Here is a 14855-nt window from a genome sequence, read left to right on the forward strand (position 1 = left end):
TATAAAGAAGAAAACCATGTCCTCATTTATATTTTGTAAGTAAAAAGAAATTGGCAGGGGGAATTTTTCTATAGTGGGATTCTCATCTTATAAATGCATGAAACCTTAGTTTCCATTCTTTTTGAAGATGGAATAATTGAGTACCTGAAGAATATACAAATAGTTGATAGGCACAAAAAGAGAAAAAGAAAAAGGGCAAAATACAAAAAAATCCACAAAATTTTGACTTCTTTTTTTTTTTTTTTTGAGACGGAGTCTCGCTCTGTCGCCCAGGCTGGAGTGCAGTGCCGCAATCTCGGCTCACTGCAAGCTCCGCCTCCCGGGTTCACGCCATTCTCCTGCCTCAGCCTCTCCAAGTAGCTGGGACTACAGGCGCCTGCCACCACGCCCGGCTAAATTTTTTTGTATTTTTAGTAGAGACGGGGTTTCACCGTGGTCTCGATCTCCTGACCTCGTGATCTGCCCATCTCGGCCTCCCAAAGTGCTGGTATTACAAGCGTGAGCCACCGCACCCGGCCTAAAATTTTGACTTCTTAACTCTCCTATTTTGTTCTGCCTATTGTTATCACTTCTTTCATTTTTAGCTAGTGTTATATAACACTTATTTCTTTTTTTTCTACCTGCTTTCAGATTGAAAGATTTGTTTTCCAAAATTGTTATCCTAATTTATTGAGTTGACTTGATAAACTGATAAAATAGAAATTTTCCAGAGAAGAACAAACAAGCTTCGAAGGAAATAACAGGTGTTGAAAACGATGGATGGAAGGGGCCATGATTCACTGGGACTCTGAGGTTTCCTCTGCACAAAATCTAATGCAGTTGACCCTAATGTTGGGAGAAGCTGGTTTCGTAGTGTCACCTCTCCAATATACCACAAAGAGTAGACTCTGTCCATTTGTGGTTATTCACATTCCCACATCTCTCCCACCAGCATGGGGACCTCTTGGGCTAAAGTCAGCTCAAACCATCACATCCTCCCTTGGTGATCCCCATGGCTTCCACTGGAGATCATGTTCCTTGGTTCCTGTCCTAAATCAGTACTGAGCTTTGCACACTTCATGTGCTTTTTCTCCACTATCTTTTTTTAGGTGAGGGTGAACAGAAGTCCAAGGATCAGGTGTTGGCTACAGAACAGAGAGATTTCGTTTCTGTCAGGATCAAAGGTGGACATAAACCAAAAATAAGGTCAGCACCTCCACTGTTAGGGTCCTTTCAGACAATAAAACGGGATACATATTTATAATCTGTAAACAACACTCAGGAGAATTTGTAGCAAGCAATGCACTATCTTAATTTGATTGACCCAATCCTTTTTTTGACTGTGAAAGTGTCCATGAGGACACAGGGCAGTGGGTCTCTGCAACCTCAGTTAGCATTTTCCAAGAACTGCAGAAACTTCAATCTTATCTTTGGTTAATCTTCTTTCATTCAACCTGCTCTGATTCAGGAATCTTTTTATTCATACTTTTTCTAAATCATTGAACAGGAATTGATTAAATATCAGATTTTAGAACAAAAACTAAATTTGCTGGGGGTTTTAGCTGATAAAAGAAGGTCCAATAAGATATAAATAAATACATGCATGCATGAAATTTTGGTGGAGGTGGCAATATACTCCCCAGCAAGTAAACTGCAAACTCACAATGGTGTTAACTGAAGTGCACTATTTTTAGAAAAGGCAAGTCTAATAGAGGTTGGCTTTGAGAGCCGTTTGATCCAGCCTTTCATCGCTATGAGGTGGAGATGACTTTGGCAAGCCCTGAGCTGGGAGAAATCACCACCAGGGCTTCCACTGCACGAACCTCCGCTGTTGTGACCAAACATAGCCTTGCTGTTTCAGGAAGGTTTGCATAAAAAGGGATTGATTTTCATTTGATTCTGCAAATGGACTCCCTGAGCTAGCCTGGTGGAAAGGAAGAGAATTAAAAGGGCAAAAAAAATTCTTTGGTAGTTCTGGCCAGCTTCCAAATGCTTCAAGCTGCCAGCACAACTGGCTTAATCTGCTTATTTAGAGCTGAAGACATGCTTAACTCTCAAGGCCAGAAACTCAAGACTTAATGAGGGATAATCTAAAATTCTGAATCTTTTTTCTGGTAAGAAACAAAAACAAAAGAGAAAGAAACAAGCTACTATTCTTCGACTCTTCTGCATTAAAAAAAATTTTAATTGCAGGAATGGTGGTCGTTCTCATTTAAAACCATTTTCAAAATTGTAAAAATGCACAATGTCTATAAGAAAGAATCCTCTTGCGTGTGTTGTTATTATATGATTGAGTTAAAACTGTTTAAGACAAGAAAATATCTCCCTGAAATAAAAATTATTGAACTTGGTCTAAAATTGTTACTTTTTTGCAGACCATTTATCATGGGCAGGCATTAATTTTAGTTTAGTTACAAAGATGAAAGATCAATAAAACATATTCCCTATACTCAGGGACCTCACGATCTAGCAGGGGAAACACAAAATAATGAATATATAAATATATGTCTCCAAATTTTCATGCAGTGTGAAGAGCATTATATGAAAGATATGGGCAAGATGTGAAAACAAGATAAGGTAGCAACAAATTCAGCCTAGGTGGAGAGAAGTTGATTAAGGCTTCACATGGATATTAATGTTTGAGCTGGGCTTTAAGGAAATACTATCTCACAAGTGTTGGAAGTGAGACCAGGACTAAGTGAGGACTTAGAAAGCACTTGCTAATGGTGAGGTCAGCTCTGTTCAGACAAGGGGGTTGGGCCACACAAAAGATTGCACAGCTCCTACCACCTGGTCAGAGTTCCAACAGACTTCACCAGAACTGGAGCATTAGGCTTCTGACAGGGCTTCTTGCTTCACCCATCATCCTTCTATAGAAGACTTTTCTCCCCAGAGTGTTAAGATTCAATCCTTTAATATATAAATCATTTATTTCTTAAACACATGTTTATAGAGTGCCTACTATATGTCAGGCACTCTACTAGGCACTTGGAATACACCAGTAAACAAAACAGAAAACTCTGCCCTTGTTGAACTAATTCCCTGGCAATGGGAGATAGTCTTACCATGAAAAAACATAATAGATAAATATAAACTAAAATTTATAGTATGTTACAAAGTAGTATTATTTTTAAAAAACATGAAAGTGGATCAGAAATAGTGGAGTGGGAGGAGGTTAAAGTGTTGAAAAAGAGTGGTCAAGGTAGACTGCACTGAGGCATTTGTCTTTAAGCATAGACCTGAAGGGGTTAGCCATGTGAGTGATTGGGGAAGAGCGTTATAGGCAGAGGGAATAGCCAATACAAATGACAAAAGTATTTTCAAAAACAGCAAAGAGGTCATTGTGGCTGGAACAGGGATCAAGGGAGAAAGAAATAAAGTCATCTCATAAAGGGTCAGGGTATTACAAGATATCTGGCTTTACTTGGTGGGAAATGGGTTTAGAGCAGAGGAATGAAATGCTCTGATTTATACTTTAAAACGAAACAACCTGGCTGACTTGAGAATAGACTATAGGAGAAAATGTTGAAATGGAGCATGCTTGAGAGACTACATCAGCAACCAGGAGAGAGAAGAAGGAGACTGAAAACAGAGAAATAAGCAGAGGAAGTTGGGTGAAGCAGTGAGAGTCTGGATATATTGCGAAAGCAGAGCCGATAGGATTTGCTGATGAATTGGCTGTGAGGTGAGAATGGAAGGAGTTGGTGATGACACCAAGGTTTTTGGCCTGAGCGTCTGAAAGAATGGAGTTGCCATCCACTGAAATGGAAAAGGTAAAACAGATTTGGGGATAAGACAAGGAGATTAATTTGGGGCATATTAAGATTAGACACCCCAGCAGAGACAGAAACCTGAGTTTGTGGGAGAGATGAGAATGGGGATATTCATTTGGAAATCATTGGTGTATAAACTGTACTGAGTCATGAGCCTGGGTGAGATCACAAAGTGAGTATGTGTACAGGGAGAAGAAAAGAAGCTCATGTGCTGGGAAAGGAACAAGCTCAAAAGACTGAGAAGGACCAATGATCATGGTAGGAAGAATACCCAGGCAGTGTAGTTGCCTGCAAACCAAATAATGAAAGTTATAATCAAAGAGGAGAAAACGGACACTCCTGTCAGATGCTGATGAAAAAAGCAGAGAACTGCCCTTTGTATTTATCAACATAATTGTTAAATCCAGGGACTCATTGGTAAATTTTACAAGAGCAATTTTGGTAGAGTGGTCAAGGTAAATCTTGATTGGAGTAAATTATTCACAATTTCTGCTTTAGAGCCATATTTCCAAACTTTTCCTATTTTTGCCCTGCATCTGATCCTCCTATTCACCTTGCTGTTTTCTTTTTGTTTCTTCTTCAACTTATATTTTAAGTTCAGGGATACATTTGCAGGATATGCAGATTTGTTACATAGGTAAAGGTGTGTCATGGTTCTTTGCTGTACAGATTATCCCATCACCTGGGTATTAAGCCCAGCATCAATTAGCTATTCTTCCTAATGCTCTCACTCTCCCCACTCCCCCAATAGACTCCAGTATGTGGTGTTCCCCACCATGTGTCCGTGTATTCTCATCATTCAGCTCCCACTTATAAGTGAGAACATGCAGTGTTTGCTTTTCTGTTCCTGTGTTAGTTTTCTGAGGATAATGGCTTCCAGCTCCATCCATGTCCCTGAAAAGGGCATGATCTCATTCCTTTTCATGGCTGCATGGTATTCTGTGGTGTTATGTACCACATTTTCTTTATCCAGTCTGTCACTAATTTACATTTAAGTTGATTCCATGTTTTTGTTACTGTGAATAGTGCTGCAGTGAACATACGTGTGCATATATCTTTATAATAGAATGATTTATAATCCTTTGGGTATATACCCAGTAATGAGATTGCTGAGTCAAATGGTATTTATGCCTGTAGATCTTTGAGAAATTGCCACACTGTCTTCTACAATAGTTGAGCTAATTTACTCTCCCACCAACAGTGTATAAGCATTCCTTTTTCTCCACAACCTTGCCATCATCTGTTGTTTTTGACTTTTTATTAATAGCCATTCTGACTGTAGTGAAAAGGTATCTTATTGTGGTTTTGATTTGCATTTCTCTAATGAGCAGTGATGTTGAGCTTTTTTCATATGTTTGTGGTCTCATGTATGTCTTCTTTTGAAAAGTGTCTGTTCATGTCCTTTGCCCATTTTTTAATGGGTTGATTTTTTTCTTGTAAATTTGCTCAAGTTCCTTGTAGTCTTTGGATATTAGACCTTTGTCAGATGGATAGATTGCAAAATTTCTCTCCCATTCTGTAGGTTGTCAGTTCACTCTGATGGTAGTTTATTTGGCTGTGCAGAAGCATTAGATCCCATTTGTCAGTTTTTGCTTTTGTTGCAATTGCTTTTGGTGTTTTTGTCATGAAATATTTTCCTGTTCCTATGTCCTGAATGGTATTGCCTAGATTTTCTTCTAGAGTTTCCAGAGTTTTGGGTTTTACATTTAAGTCTTTAATCCTTCTAGAGTTGATTTTTGTATATGGTATAAGGAAAGGGTACAGTTTCAATATTCTTCATATGGCTAGCCAGTTATCCCAGCACCATTTATTAAATAGGAAATCATTTTCCCATTGCTGGTTTTTATCAGGTTTGCTGAATATCAGATGGTTGTAAGTGCAAAGTCTTATTTCTGAGTTCTCGATTCTGTTAAATTGGTTTATATGTCTGTTCTTGTACCAGCACCATGCTGTTTTCGTTACTGTAGCCTTGTAGTACAGTTTGAAATTGGATAGCATAATGCCTCCACCTTTGGTCTTATTGCTTAGCATTTTCTTGGCTATTTGGGCTCTTTTTTGATTCCATTTGAATTTTAAAATAGATTTTTCTAATTCTGTGAAGAATGTCAATGGTGATTTAACAGGAATAATATTGAATCTATAAATTACTTTGGGCAGTATGGCCATTTTCATGATATTGATTCTTCTTATCCATGAGCATGGAATGTTTTTCTATTTGTTTGTGTCCTCTTTTATTTCCTTGAGCAGTGGTTTGTAGTTCTCCTTGAAGAAGTCCTTCGCTTCCCTTGTTAGCTGTATTCCTGGGTATTTTATTCTCTTTGCAGCAATTGTGAATGGGAATTCATTCATGATTTGGCTCTTTGCTTGTCTGTTGTTGGTGTATACAGATGTTAGTGATTTTTGCAAACTGATTTTGTATCTGAGACTTGGCTGAAGTTGCTTATCAGCTTAAGAGGCTTTTGGGCCAAGATGATGGAGTTTTCTAGATATAGGATTATGCCATCTACAAACGGAGATAATTTGACTTTTTCTCTTCATGTTTGAATACCCTTTATTTCTTTCTCTTACCTGATTTCCCTGGCCAGAACTTCCAATACTATGTTGAATAGAAGTAGTGAGAGAGGGTATCCTTGCCTTGTGCTTGTTTTTGAGGGGAATGCTTCCAGCTTTTGCCCATTCAGTATGATATTGGCTGTGGGTTTGTCATATATGACTCTTATTATTTTGAAGTATGTTTTTTCAAAACCTAGTTTATTGAGAGTTTTTAACATGAAAGAATGTTGAATTTTATTGAAGGCCTTTTCTGCATCTATTGAGATAATCATGCGGTTTTTGTCATTGGTTCTGTTTGTGTGATGAATCACATTTATTGATTTGTGCATGTTGAACCAAACTTGCATCCCAAGGAAGAAGCCAACTTGATGGTGTTGAATAAGCTTTTTGATGTGCTGTTGGATTTGGTCTGTCAGTATTTTGTTGAGTATTTTGCATCAAGGTTCATTAAGGATATCGGACTGAATATTTTGTTTTTTGTTGTATCTCTGCCAGGTTTTGGTATCAGGATGAAGCTGGCCTCATAGAACAAGTTAGGGAGGAGTCTCTCCTTTTCAATTGTCTGGAGTAGTTTCAGTAGAAATTGTGCCAGCACTTCTTTGTACCTCTGTAGAATTCAGCTGTGAATCCATCTGATTCTGGGCTTTTTTTGGTTAGTAAGGCATTTATTAATGTATAAATTTTGGAACTCATTATTGGTCTGTTCAGGGATTCCATTTCTTCTTGGTTCAGTCTTGGGAGGGTGTATATGTCCAGGAATTTATCTATTTTGTCTAGATTTTCTAGTTTATCTACATAAAGGTATTTACAGTATTCTCTGATGGTTGTTTGTATTTCTGTAGGGTCAGTGGTGATATCCCCCTTATCATTTGATTGTGTTTATTTGATTCTTCTCTCTTTTCTTTTATATTAGTCTAGCTAGTGGTCTATCTATCTTATTTTTTTTTCCAGAAAAATAGCTTCTAAATTCATTGGTTTTTTGAAGGTTTTTTTGTGTCACTATCTCCTTTAGCTCATCTCTGATTTTGGTTATTTTTTGTCTTCTGCTAGTTTTGGGGTTTGTTTTCTCTTGGTTCCCTAGTTCTTTTAGTTGTGACATTAAGGTGTTAACTTGAGATCTTTCTAGCTTTTTGATGTGGAAATTTAGTGCTATAAATTTCCCTCTTAACACTGCTTTAGCTGCATCCCAGAGATTCTGGTACATTATCTCTTTGTTCTCATTAGTCTCAAAGAACTTCTTGATCTCTGCTTTAATTTCATTATTTACCCAGTAGTCATTCATAAGCAGGTTGTTCAATTTCCATGCAGTTGTGTGATTGTGACTACATTTCTTAATCTTGAGTTCTAATTTGATTGTTCTGTGATCTGAGAGACTGTTATGACTTCAGTTCTTTTGCATTTTCTGAGGAGTGTTTTACTTCTGATTATGTGATTAATTTTACAGTAATTCCCATGTTGCAAAGAGAAGAATGTATATTCTGTTGATTTTGGGTGGAGAGTTCTTTGATATCTATCAGATCCACTTGATCCAGAGCTGAGTTCAGGTCCTGAATATCTTTGTCAATTTTCTGTCTCCATGATCTGTCTAATATTGTCAGTGGAATTTTAAAGTCTCCCACTATTATTGTGTGGGAGTTTAAGTCTCTTTGTAAGTCTGTAAGAATTTGCTTTATGAATTTAAGTGCTCCTGTATTGGGTGCACATATATTTAGGATACTTAGCTCTTCTTGTTGAAAGGCATTATATAATGCCTTTCTTTGTCTTGTTTGATCTTTGTTGGTTTAAAGTCTGTTTTGTAAGAAATTAGAATTGCAACCCCTACCTTATTCTGTTTTCCATTTGCTTGGTAAATTTTCCTCCATCCTTTTATTTTGAACCTATATGTGTCTTTGCATGTGAGATGGGTCTCTTGACCATAGCATGCCTATGGATCTTGGCTCATTATCCAGCTTGTCATTCTGTGTCTTTTAATTGTGGCATTTAGCCCATTTACATTTAAGGTTAGTATTATTATGTGTGAATTTGATCCTGTCATCATGATGCTACCTGGTTATTTTTTAGACTTGTCACTTTGCTTCATAGTGACACTGATCTGTGTACTTCAGTGTATTTTTGCAGTGGCTGGTAACAGTTTTTCCTTTCCATATTTAGTGCTTCCTTCAGGAGCTCTTGCAAGGCAGGCCTGGTGGTGATGAATTTCCTCAGCATTTGCTTGTCTGAAAAGGATCTTATTTCTCCTTCATGTATGAGGCTTAGTTTAGCTGGATATGAAATTCTGGGTTGGAAATTATTTTCTTTAAGAATGTTGAATATTGCACCCCAATCTCTTCTGGCTTGTAGGGTTCCCACTGAGAGGTCTGCTGTTAGTCTGATGGGCTTTCTTTTATAGGTGACCTGGCCTTTCTCTCTGGCTCCTTTTAACATATTTTCTTTCATTTTGACCTTGGAGAATCTGACGATTATGCGTCTTGGGATTGATCTTCTCATGGAGTGTCTTACTAGGGTTCTCTGGATTTTCTAAATTGGTATGTTGGCCTGTCTTGCTAGGTTGGAAAAGTTCTCCTGGATGATATACTGAAGTGTATTTTCCAACTTGGTTCCATTCTCTCCCTCTCTTTCAGGTACCCCAGTCAGTCACAGGTTTCATGTTTTTATGTAATCTCATATTTCTCGGAGGTTTTATTCTTCCTTTTCATTATTTTTTCTCTATTCTTGTCTGCCTTTTTTCAGCAAGATAGTCTTCAAGCTCTGGAATTCTTTCTTCCACCTGGTCTATTCTGCTATTGATATTTGTGATTGCATTGTGAAGTTCTTGCATTGTATTTTTCAGCTTCATAAGGTCGGTCATATTCCTCTCTAAACTGGGTATTCTAGCTATCACCTCCTGTATTGTTTTATCATGATTCTTAGCTTCTTTGCACTGGGTGACAAGATACTCCTTTAGCTCAGCGAAGTTCCTTATTACCCACTTTCTGAAGTCTACTTCTGTCATTTCAGCCATCTCAGCCTCAGCCCAGTTCTGTCTTTGCTGGACAGGTGTTGCGATCATTTGGAGGACACAAGGCACTCTGGCTTTTTGAGTTTTCAGCATTATTGCATCAATTCTTTTTCATCTTTGTGGGCTCATCTACCTTCAATCTTTGAGGTTGCTGACCTTTAAATGGGGTTTTTTGGAGTTTCTTTTTGTTGATGATGTTGTTGTTTTCTGTTTGTTTTTCTTTTAACAGTCAGGCTACTCTTTCATAGAACTTCTGTGGTTTGCTGGGGGTCCGCTCCATATCCTAGTTTTCTCGGTTTTTCCCATACCTGGAGGTATTACCAGTGAAGTGTACAAAACAGCAAAGATGACAGTCTGCTCCTTCCTCTGGAAGGTTCATCATAGGTGGGTACTGACCTGTTGCCAGCCTGAACTATATGTGTAGGAGGTGTTTGGAGACCACCATCAGGAGGTCTTACCCAGTCAGGAGGAATGGGAATAGGGACCCACTTAAAGAAGCAATCTGGCTGCTTTTTGGTAGTGCAGCTGTGTTGTGTTGTGGGGGACCCTTCCTCATCTGCACCGTCTGAACTCTTCAGAACTGGCAGGCTGGAACAGCTGAGTCAATGGAACCACAGAGATTGTAGCTTCCCCTCCCCCTTAGAACACAGTCCTTCTCAGGCACACTCTAGCCTGTTGCTGCAAGCTGGCTGGAATTCCAAGCCAGTGGCTCTTACCTTATGAGGTGCTGTGGAATGTGTTTAAGACAGAAACCAATGGCTCTTAATTTATAGGGCCTGAAAAACAATGCTGTTTGTCTCCCTAGATTCATCCCCTCTCCTAGGGGTATGTATGGTTGGATCTCCCATCTTGCTGGGAATCCTGGGGCAGAATATGCAAAACTCCTTGGTCTCTGTGCATGCCTGAGTGGCTGCTCTGCTGGGACTCCACACAGCTCTGTGTGTTGGAACCAAGGCCCTGGTGGCATGGGCTTATGAGGGGATATCCTGGTTGCAAAGATTCATGGGAGAAGCATGGTTTCCAGGGTGGGATCACACAATCACTCACTGCTTCTCTTGGCTGGGGTGTGGGTTCCTTTGGCTCTGTGCTGCTTCTGCGTGGGCCGTCACCCCACCCTGCTTTTCTTCATTCTCTGTGGGCAGAGCTGTTTGCCTAGTCAGTCCCAATGTGAGAAGCTTGATATTTCAGTTGAACACGCTAAATTTACTTGCCACTTTCATTCCTTTCTGTGAGTTCTGCAGACTACCACTGCTTCTAATCGGCCATCCTGCCTTACTGATTTTTTTGTTTCTATCTTCCTATCAGGTTTGTACTTGGTGCTTGGCCCCATCTCCATTGTTACAACTTTGCTTCCTTTAAGTAATGACTATCTGTCCCAGCCACATTGCCTTCAGATGTATCAAATACAAATCTCTTCTAGCTCTCGCTGACCCTTATCTTCATGGCTTGTTGCTACTGGATTTTTTTGTGGCTTTAGAAGGGACCAGAGACAATTGTCAAAGAGCTTACTGTAAATTGGATTTCTGGCAAGTCTTCCTGGTACGTAGATCCTAAACCAAGTTTCTTTTTTGCCTTCAACCCAGTCTGTTTCATTTTCCCTAAGACAGATTCACCAACCTGGCTGTAACAATTTGTCTACCTTTCCATGAAACTAGGATATTTCATGTCTTTATCTGGCCACAAGACCTAGTTTTTTTAATGGAGAGTTTTATCTCCTGGAAACCTGTCTTCTTCTGAATTCTTTTGAATTCTTTGGCACTTTCTACTTCTAAGATCAACCCATATGCGAACTTCCACTAAGTTTTTGTTATCAAGAACAGGTCTAATATTCATCATATTTGCAATACTATATGCTAAGGTTTGCTAAAAGCTAGAAAAGAAGGTCAGGAGGTTCCTAATACTTTTCATCAACAGAAATATCATATAGGGTATTCTTCAGGAGCTTATGCTGATCCTTATGTTTGTTGTGGCTCCATTCAATACCAAGACCTGGCTATAACGTCAGCATGATGATAGATCTAGTATTTAAATTTCCTTGAAAATTAAGGGGATGAGGGGCTAAGAATAAAGAGTTGTTGAATAATGACTGCTAAAAGACACTATCCAGGGAGAAAACTAATTTCTCTTTGTCCATATTCTTTAGTCCAAATATTTTATGATGGCTTCCTAAAAATAAACACAGTAGTGGCACCTTAGAATGGCCATAGTGGTTATGTAAAGCATCCTAATAGCAACTGTGTAAAATTGACCATTTACTTAAGTTAACAATGATGGAAAATTGTGATGGTAAGCTCTTTGACACTTTGATAAAAATGATGATAGCCAGCCTCCAAGACGGCCCCAGTGATCTCTTCCTTCCAGTATTCCCACTCTTATGTAGTCCTCTTCCACAATATAATGGATGTGACTTCCAAAACTAGGTTGTAAAAGGTGCCATGGATTCTGTCTTGCTCTCTCTCTTTCTTGGATCACTTGCTCTGGGAAAGCCAGCTGCCATGTTAGGAAGCCATTCAAAACAACCCTGTGGAGAGGCCCACATGGTGAGTATCTGAAGTCTTCTACCAACAGCCAACAAGGAACTAAAATTTCTTGCCAGTGTATGAGTGAGCCTGGAAGTGGATTCTCCAGCCCCAGTTAAGCCTTTGTATATCTTGAGCCCTGTCCCACATCTTGACTGCAACCTCATGAGAGATTCTGAACCAGAACCCACTAGCTAAGTTGCTTCCAAGTTTCTGACTCACAGAAACTATGTGAGATAGTAAAAATTTGTTGTTTTAAGCCACTAAATTGTGGCATAATGTGTTATGCAGCAATAGATTACAAATACAGTGTTGTATGGAAACTTTTGAAGGTACTATCTTCTCTCAAATTCTAGAGTGCTAGTAAAATAATTGACTTTGTTTATCTAGTGTCTCTGTGTACAATTTAATTTCCATTTGAAAATGTTTTCAGAATTCTGGAAATTTTATTTCTTTACCTTGATATTTACCAAATTTTAACAATAGCACTTGATGATTCAAAAGTTGGGCCTTGGAATCAACAAACTTTAGTTTAAATCACAGTCCTGCTATTCATTCCCAGTGTGACCTAAAGAAAGATGAGCCTTTGTTTTCTTGTCTGAATCATGATTATAATAAACACCTAACCTAAAAGACTAACATGAGGATTAATTAGATAATTGCAGGATCACCTAGTTCCTCCTGCTTTCTTCCTGTGTCCTTACTGAAAATCACAGAGTGCCTTGACCATTTTGTGACCCAGCCAGCCGCAAGCTTTTCCCAGCAGGCCTGAAGCCAAACTGGGGCCTTGAACATTCATAGACACTGATAAAGGTCTCTAGGTTGTTGCCCAAAACACTGAGAGGAACTGGCTCCAGCCTTGAGCAAAAATTTTTAAACCCTCATACAAACTCTGTACCCTGACCCTCTCTCTGCAGACATATCTAAGTAAAATATCCTTTTTCTCTCACTGTCTGTCACAAGGATTAATGCAGCACTCTGTAATTAGGTTCCCCTAATAAATGCTTTGGGCCGATTACCCTGGTGTTTATTGCTTCTTTCTTTGGAATCCCAACCAGCTTCATCTCAGCTTGGTGTGGGGACACTCCCTTGTAGGAATTCCCCTGACACTGCTTTTGGGGGTGATTCCGGCCTCAGCGTCAAAGGACCAAAACAATAACATATGTAGGCAGGCGCGGTGGCTCACACCTGTAATCCCAGCACTTTGGGAGGCTGAGATGGGTGGATCACGAGGTCAGGAGATTGAGACCATCCTGGCTAACATGGTGAAACCCCGTCTCTACTAAAAATACAAAAAAAAATTAGCCGGGTGTGGTGGCGGACGCCTGTAGTCCCAGCTGCTTGGGAGGCTGAGACAGGATAATGGCATGAACCTGGGAGGTGGAGCTTGCAGTGAGCCGAGATCATGCCACTGCACTCCAGCCTGGGAGGCAGAGTGAGACCCTGTCTCAAAAAAAAAAAAAAAATATATATATATATATATATGTGTGTGTGTGTGTGTGTATAAAAGAGCATATTGCTAGCTCATAACAACGACTCATTAAATTGTACCAATGATGATGATATAATGATGATGAGGATAATGTTGACATGATGATGAGGATGATGGAAAAGGAAAAGATCTCCTTGTTTTTAACCTGTAGGTAAATTCTTTATGAGGTAAAATATAGAAACTTTGCATTTCTGTATTACAGTGTTCTCAGTTTATTGCCCTGTATTTTCTTCTTGAACATGTATAATTACATCTTTAATAATCATTATTTAATTTGGCAACATAACTCCCTAGCTTCTTCACCGTTTTCCATAGCGCATGATAAAGAAGGCATGTTGCAGGTATTATCATAATAAAAGCACATACTATTGAGTCAATTAAAGGACAATTTTAGCTATAAGTTTAATTTTGGTCATTATTTAGATTCCCATTGATTGCTTTTTCTGCAGTTAGTTTACTTGATAGTAAAGAGATAATGAAATGCATAAATTGTTCAACTATTCAACTCTTTGTAGAGATGTACAACCATATCCTTTGGCCAAGAGTCTGAAAACTTTGTGAGGTTAGTTAAATCTCAATAGTAGGATTAATTTTAAAGGCTACATAGAGTTCGCTTTCTTTAACAAAATTTTACTGTGTTTCAATCTCATAGTTAAATGTGAGTTTGGATTTCCTTTCCCCATGGAGTTTAACAAATGAGAAAAGAAGACCTACTTATTATCACTTATATGACAAGTATTTGGTGCTTCTCTTAGTCTCAATTTTCTTATCTTTAAAGTAAGTGGATTGAGCTAAATGACTTACAGAGTAATTCTTCTTACAGATTTCTACTCATACTCCAAGTGGTGAACCACAAATCCACTTCCCAAAAAAGGCTACCAAATAAATGCTTTGCTGAATCTTGTTTCTAAATGAATATCTAGCATTAGAGGAGACCTCTACCCAGCTTTTTATGTGTCTTTGGAGTATCTGGGGTCAATGAGTTATGAAAACTTTACTAGATGGTCCCCAAAAGATCTAAACTCATTGCTAAGATGTCCTTTGTGATGAGACCACAATAGAAATGATAGCAACAAACAACGATGGGCTCATTGTTTTAAGCAATTCACATGTATTATCTTGTTCAATCCTAAATCTGACTCTATCAGCTATTGCTATATTTTACACCTGGTGGTGTAAAATATAGGTCACCTGGTGTCTCACTAAGAATATTTTACCTTCTCCATTTCCAGACACAGGAGAGATCATTCTTATTCTCTCTACAGTGCTGTGGCCTAAGCAATTGAGTCATTGGCATTGTCTTCTTCATGCCAGTAGCCATGGAAGCTGAACTTTTAAAAAGTGTGTTCTGCAAACCTAGAACTAAGTAAGAAAATGTCCATTCACAGCAAAAGGATAAATGTGTGCTCTAGAAGTCCATTCTGAGAGATATAAACACTTTGCTCAGAAGCTGTAAAGCCCAGTATTCCCCTACCCTTTCACTCCATTATAAACACAAATACTGTAAACACATACAGGGGATGTTCACTCCTGCAATTTTA

General features: G+C 38.8%; 1 protein-coding gene across 1 annotated transcript in view; it reads left to right on the top strand.

Moving 5' to 3' along the window:
- The first annotated feature begins 1130 nt into the window (after nucleotides 1-1130).
- Nucleotides 1131-14855, top strand: part of C10H4orf54 (chromosome 10 C4orf54 homolog) — a 43624-nt gene continuing 29899 nt past the window's right edge. Inside the window, exon 1 of the mRNA XM_055296207.2 lies at nucleotides 1131-1163. The gene's annotated coding sequence lies outside the window, so the exon portion shown is untranslated. The remainder of the gene's footprint in view (nucleotides 1164-14855) is intronic.

Source organism: Symphalangus syndactylus, chromosome 10, assembly GCF_028878055.3.
Source record: "Symphalangus syndactylus isolate Jambi chromosome 10, NHGRI_mSymSyn1-v2.1_pri, whole genome shotgun sequence".
Classification (NCBI taxonomy): Eukaryota; Metazoa; Chordata; class Mammalia; order Primates; family Hylobatidae; genus Symphalangus; species Symphalangus syndactylus.